The 7,143-nt window shown below is 40.6% G+C and overlaps 1 protein-coding gene across 2 annotated transcripts in view; it reads left to right on the plus strand.

Annotated features, from left to right (window-relative positions):
• Nucleotides 1-315: 315 nt before the first annotated feature.
• nek7 (NIMA-related kinase 7) overlaps nt 316-7,143 on the plus strand; it is a 56,376-nt gene continuing 49,548 nt past the window's right edge. For both annotated transcript variants that reach the window (XM_010794818.1, XM_010794819.1), the window contains exon 1: nt 316-626. The gene's annotated coding sequence lies outside the window, so the exon portion shown is untranslated. The remainder of the gene's footprint in view (nt 627-7,143) is intronic.

Below are 7,143 nucleotides of genomic sequence, written 5' to 3' on the forward strand. Positions count from 1 at the left end.
AAACTAAAAGCCTCAAAAAAGGAAGCACAAGAAATACCTCAAAGTTGTATTTGTGATACAATAGTCATAATGTAGGCTACTTTCCAAAGAGTCGTTTTAAAGCTCTCCAGAAGGCTGATATAAACTTTTTTGTTTTCAGATCCAACTGTACTCGCTCTCTTACTATAATCTCCTACTGCTCAATCATTTCCATACACGTTTAATGGCGAAAGCAGGGGAGTTGTGATGGTTTGAGTTGGAGTTCCTCTGTTGAATCTCGCGGTATTTGACAGCTTCCCTCCATTCTTTGACACTTGCCCCTCCCCTCCGCTCCGGGAATGCTGGGTTGTTTACATTACTGGCACACGAGTCAGCACAGTGGTGATGAGAGGGGCCTTACTGATGCACACACTTTCTGAAAACACGTACGCATCTCGACTGTCTCTAACAAGCCCAGGCTCTCTCCGAAAAAAACTTTCCAGCGCTTACCCGACGGTGCCACGCAACAAGAGAGGCCCGCCGAGTCAACTTTTAGGAGCGACCTTGGAAAGAGAAGAGAAAGTCAAAACAAAGACAACCGCCATAACCACCAGGAGAAACTTTCAACGTGAAGAAGGAATAGCTTAGCAACAGACTCCCACTTCCTGGTAAGAACTGAGACACCGTTAGCTGGCACTGAACTTATGAATGTGTACCACTTTGGAAAACTAACACAACACTTATGTAATCCTCATCTATATTCTGGCTCGGTTGGAGATTAATAGGCTTAAACGGCTCTAAACATGTCACCGTTCCTAGTGCGAAGTCGATGTTGACACTCACTTGAAAAAGTTTCCGCAAAGTTCGCTAGTTAGCCTAGCTTCTTAGCCTAGCATGGAGCATTGCTAACTTTCACTACTTTGAAGTTACACAGTTGCCGCTGTCATTTAAAGTTAACAACGACATTATCACGATATAATAACAGTGTTGGAAAGACAATCTTCCGTATAATGAAGTTTACAGCCATACATGTAGTTAAACCTGTTGTGGCAGCATGACGGTAGCAAAATAAAGTAGCCTTTTCTGATGCCATGCTAGAGTTACAATTATGGTACAGTACACGTATACTGTACATAATAACATCGTACGGCCGTACTTATGGAATAGTTTTACGTGTTATTCTTAAAGGTGAGACTTAATTGATGTGACATTACAGCACATTTCTGTATTTACTCTATTTTTACTGCTGGTATATGACGTCTTTGCAGTGTTGGTATGTTACTGCGTAACTAATGTGTGGTCTAGATATTTCTATATGTTCTGCAGAGGTAGTAAACGTCCTATCTGCAACAGCAAATATCCATTCGTTCCTATAGGCTTACCTTACTTTGGATAACTTAATTAATATTATAGTAGAACAAAAATAAAAAGTAAACAGAGTGACATGCAGATGAATACAAGTGTCAGGCTGTGCGATCATAGATCTACAGGCCTATAAGGTTGTTGACCACAATTGCTGCACATTTACTTGATATTTTAGGGAAAGTGCCTTTTCAAAGTCATCATGCTAAGGGGAAGCGTTTACACAATGTGGTGCCTTTTCATTTCAGGTTCTCACTTTGTATTTCTTCACCCCTTTCCCTCAAACTATTTTAGGAGTGTGCATTTACGTAGACACGTTGTGCCTCTCTTCCTCTGTTTCTTACTTCTCTCTTCCTACCCGTCTCTCAGACCTATCCTAAGGGAGCAGACACGTTCTGCCTCTTTATCTCCGAGGGTCAAAGATTCATAGGGCCAGGGATTCCTTTGAGAGATATGCGCCGGCCCATGCCTTAAGCCTTGGACTTCTACACAACTGCTCGGGTCTTGATAGATTGAGTGGGGAAGTTCAGGAGAACAACAACAACAACAGTGTTAACCTTCCATGTGCCTCTGCATAGTATAACACATCTGTATCCCTCAAACACATCTTCCAACAAACTTATTTGCACAATACAGAAGTCGAGGCCTTCAAGCGTACACATTTTGTAATAAATAAATAAATACATAGCTGATGAAAGTAATATTTAGTTGTGAAAATATGCTTCTGAATTCAACCTTTATTAACTGGTTATATGAGACTTGGTTTGGTAATGGCACCCACACTGATCTGTGTTTTTCCTGGCTCAGATGAGGCAAAGTTCACTGAGTTGATTTGATCTATGAACTTTGGTTTATTACTTTAAAAGTAAGTTTTGATTGACTTTAAGTGACTTTAATTTGATTGCTTGTCAGTTCACTATTGTGCTTCACCATCACATGGAGTGACTTTATACCTTGTAAAACATGCAGGGCAGTAGTATTCAAGTGGTTGCATTTAGTTGAGGAGGTAACTTTATTTAGTGACTCAGTAATTGCTGGAAGAGAAGCTAACAGTTTGAGGAGGGAATAGGGAAGAGGCCTATGACTGATACATTGTCCAGTTCCCATTTAAAATGATACATTTTAGACACTAATATTAAAAGGTTCTTTGATGGATGGCATACAGAGTAATGAACAATATATACATTTAGTCAATACATTTATTGTGACCCATCTCCGTATGGAAAAAGCCCAACGTGCTGCTTCTAGCTATCTGTTTAACACTGTTTAACACATTAAGAGTTATAGCCTTGCAGACAGTGTTTATTTGAAGTAGAACTACTGGTAGTTGTAAAGGGGTGATTTATTTGAATGAAAAATAAATCAAGTATGTTTTGGGAAGAAAGTGTTTTGTGTGTGACTCACTGTTTTTTGTGAGAGTCAGAATGGTTATTGCAAAATCGTTAGCACAGTGAATCCATCAGCGGCTGTTGGATCATTTTTTAATTGCTCATCTTAATGGTATTATTAATAATGATTTACAAAAAATATAGTAATAATAATGTTACAGAATTACTAAAATCTTCAAGGCAGAATAATAATAAAAAGTAAATAAAAGCCAGCAAGAAGTCAAAAAAGCAATTCAAATCAAACTTTACACTCCCAGGCGTAACCGTTTTGGGGGTCACACACATAGAGTGAAAACTGTTTCTCATGCCATGTTGCTGTCGCTGCTTATCACAGCCAAATATTTCAGGCATCATACTACGACATTTGGCTACGCTGCAGAGAGATGATTCAGACAAGAGTTAGTGGAAACTGACATACCTTGTTGACCCAATTATTACTCACTTCTCTGTTGCCACACTCGATGATCGTCAAAGACAACAGGCTTGAGTCTGCCAGCGTCATCAGGTGATGGAGATGAACACCGGCTGGCTCTGTGAAGTTGACTATCAAGGAATGTGTCATGAACCGGATGATCAGCAAATTGCTGCCAAATGTTTGCATCACTCTGTAGAGGGATTTCTGCCAGTATATCCCTCTTTGAATCCGAACTGATGAGAGGTGGATTACTTTTGACAGGCTTTGGCAAAACTTTATTATTTTTGCCTGGATCCATTGTTTGGATTATACAGGGGTAACAAGGGTGGACTTTAAAGTGGTGAGAGCAGTAATTGCTAGTGTTACGGCCTGATTGAAACTGAAAATAAAAGTACACCGGAATAGAAATTCTCTTATCAGGACTTAGTTAAGTTATCTTACTTGATTATTGAAAGATTCAATGATGATTTGGCATAATCACATGCGCTAAAATTGGACCTTCTAAAGATATATTATTAACCAGACCTTTCCAATGATTTATACTGGGTTCGTATACATTCATATTAGCATATACATATGTTCCGTCAGTGTAGCTTTAATGGAATCTAACATTTCTGCTACTAAGACGTTTAGAGTGAAAAAGGCCATTCATTGGCGAGGATAAATCTTCTGCAACCCAAGCAGTGATTTAGCGCAGTGGAATTGACCAAATCGCTCTATCCTGTGAGAGCTTCCTGTTTTAGCCCTGGAGCTGGCCCCTCTGCTGGATTAAAGATCAGATGAGACATTTGTCATCTGACCACTTACACAGTCATCTTGCCTTTGGCTTTCATAAAGAACTAAAAATGTTAGCTATGTTTTTCTTTCATTCGCAAAGCATATTTGAAAGAAGATGCTTCCTAAGGCCATTTTTGAGCTACATTAAACACTGTCTTTCGCATGATGTCAAAGACCTTGGCCCTGCATTGTACAGAGAAGATGCTGGCAAAGGTAGCGGATCACTGCTTAGGATATAGGCTCTTTCGGTGTACTTTCTCTGCAATTAGTTCTTGCATTATCAAATAATAAAAGCGAGAAAAAGAAAATACATGCTTGACGCCTTCCCCAGAAGAATTTAGAATCAAGTCTTTCCAACCCGCGTCTCAGTTTGGCTAGAGTTTAGTAAGGTCTTTGGCAATGAGAGTGGGCTGTCTAAGATGCTCCTTACGCTCCCCTCAAACAACCAGCCAGTCAATATTTTCCCTATCCATCTCCCTTACATCTTATGAAGGGTCACTGATGTTTCAAGCATTCAAATATCCTTGGAGGATGCCTTGCGGCTGCCTGTGTCATGTGAAAGTTCTCAATTTCTCTCTGGCATTGATGCTTTTCTCAATGGGCTCTGCAGTGCTCTGGGGGGAACAGGCTTCAAAGACATGCAAACACAAAAATTACTGACCTACGACCCTGCTCAAAGTTTATGAAATGCTTTCAGTGCCCTTTGCTCAGCTGGTGCCATGACCACACAATATCAGTGGGTTATTTCGACTACAAAGGGTGCTAGAAAAAGGTGTTATTCATCCTTTATTTTTTATATATTTGTTATCTTGCCTTTGGTTCTGAAATCCTGCTCTAAATGAAACAACTCTATTTGTGTATATATTGGAGTTATGAACCTATTTAATGAATGCATTAATTACCATAAAAGGCATTTTTCCGCAGATAAAAACAGATTAAACAAAGATGAATAATAATTAGCTTGAATACTCCTGCATTTTGAACGTGTACACTGGAAAGGTTAAAACAAGGCCTATTTAAAAAATAACACTGTTAAGCTTTAAGTGGGTAAACATTTCTGTATTTTTCATGACAGAAATAGCATGCTGTTTGAATGACTTCATGGAACTTACTGAAATAGCTGTGTATGGCATCTGTTAGTTAGTGGTGGTGAACTTGGGCCTTTTTCTTAGTGACTTTATGTATTTGACGACTGACTGCTCATGCTTTATACTTTAAATATATAGTTCTTATTATGTATGAACTGTGTACATTACTGCATGTTGAAGAATAAGCAGTTTTTTTACCATTTTAAAAAAAAGCCACCAAGTCCATGGCATATGTGAACTGTGCTCAAAATCTGACTGTCAAGCAGCATCCTCATTTCTATTGGAGATCACTCTCCAATCATCCCCTCTGCCTCTATCTCTTTTGATCTTCCACACGCAGAAATACAAGTCCCTCAGGATACAAATTCACTTTCACAGAAATAATTACAAGATGCTATATGCCACTGTAAACACCACATAAGTGACAGTGACAGTATGCATTTGTCATGAGAAGAGACAAAAGCAGCATGAATCTGCACTCATGAACAGAACTTCATATTTTTTTGTGTTGCTTGCTGACTGTGCTATGGGCGTTTGTTCCAACCTCATCACAAATGAGCGTTAATGTTTCACACGGGATTTGCTGCAGAAGAGAGCACATTTGTATGAGAGCATCTTGTTTTGACAGACGGTCTGTTTTTACCCTCCTCCTATTCAGCGTGAAAAGCCGGAGACATTTCACTGTCTTCTATGCCCTCTTTTTTCTGCTCCGTTTTCTTTCACACTCAGTTTCTTTTTTCCTTGTGACTATGCCAGTTGTTCTTCATTTATCTATATTGGTTTTGCAAAGCTGGATTCTTTATTATTTATTATTATAACTCATTACAGTAATGGGTATACAAGCTGATACAATTGCCTTAAAGTGATCCATCACAGCCGTTGAAATGTATTCAACACTTAACTGTAAAACTGTGAGGCAGGTTTAATGAACAATATTCATTGTTTGTCCATTGGACGAAAGAGCTTCTAGCAGTTCAAAAAGGTTGAAATGTATCAACTAATAGTTATTATATGTTATGAGGGATGGATCTAAATGCTTCTATTAGTTGAAACCTGCATTAGAACTTTACATGTGGGACTAATAGGGTCATCCAAAATGTTTTCAGTACACTTCCTACATATACTCTACAGTTCCTATTATACTATGTGTCATCATGAATGCTCTGTACAGCTTTCTGCTTTTAGTTCTTAGTCTCTTTTTTTTTACGTTGCCTTGTTTGGGTGCCGGGGACATCTTTCTCCCCCTCCTCCCCCCTCTTTGCACTGTTCCCTGACTCACAGCTGTCCTCCACGGTCTCCCTGGTCTCTTGGTTTTGCCGGGGGGGCTTTGAGGTTATGGTCAAGGCCCGGAGGCATGAAGAAGGAAGAGGAGTCATAATGAGAAGCTCCCCTCAACCTGCCCTTGAGCCTCTTTGTCTCGGTCTCTCGCCACTTCCATGCGACCCACCTTACACTTTACTCTCTTCCTATTACTGCCTCTTGTTTTAGACACTCCTTCATGCTTCCTAGCCTGCCCTCTTCCCTCTTTAGTTGCCTTATTTGCCTTTCACTGCTCAACCTTTATGACTCTCAATCTGTCCCCCATTCGTGCCTCTGCTCTCCTCTCCTGGGGTCCTCTGTACCCGGGGCCTCCCCTCAGCCTCCTCCTCCCTGCCCAGCCTGGCCCACAGTCAATGGGAGGCAGGCAGCCTGACTCCCTCGGAGCAGCAGGAAGCTGCAGCAGCAGGGGTTAGGCCTGTATGGCGCTGCCGGCTGGTTCTGTCAGAAGTCCTGCCAAGCCAAGGATGAGAGACCTTTGCCAGTGCGGTATTGGGGCACCGAATACAAATATTTTACAGATGTCTGAAGTCAGGAACCAGGAGCCTGCAGCGACTTACTCAGGCCTAGAGCAGAGGTGCAACTTTGTGTGTGCTAATGTATTTGTGTGTAGGTTTTATGAATAAGATAGTATGAATTATTAACTGCATTAACTAAGTATACATGCAGGTGAAAAGGTTTTAAAGGGACTCAATAAAGTGGTTATTAGGAGTGGGCATTTCAGGAAGTGGGTGTGTGACAGGAGGAGGAAGATAGGCTTGTCTCATTCTGGATTGGCTGGAGGAAGAAGTGATTGATTTGGTTGTGTTTGAAGAGAGAGGGGAGGAGGTTGGGGGGG

The sequence above is a fragment of the Notothenia coriiceps genome, unplaced genomic scaffold (assembly GCF_000735185.1).
Source record: "Notothenia coriiceps isolate Sejong01 unplaced genomic scaffold, NC01 NC01_scaffold00037246, whole genome shotgun sequence".
NCBI lineage: Eukaryota > Metazoa > Chordata > Actinopteri > Perciformes > Nototheniidae > Notothenia > Notothenia coriiceps.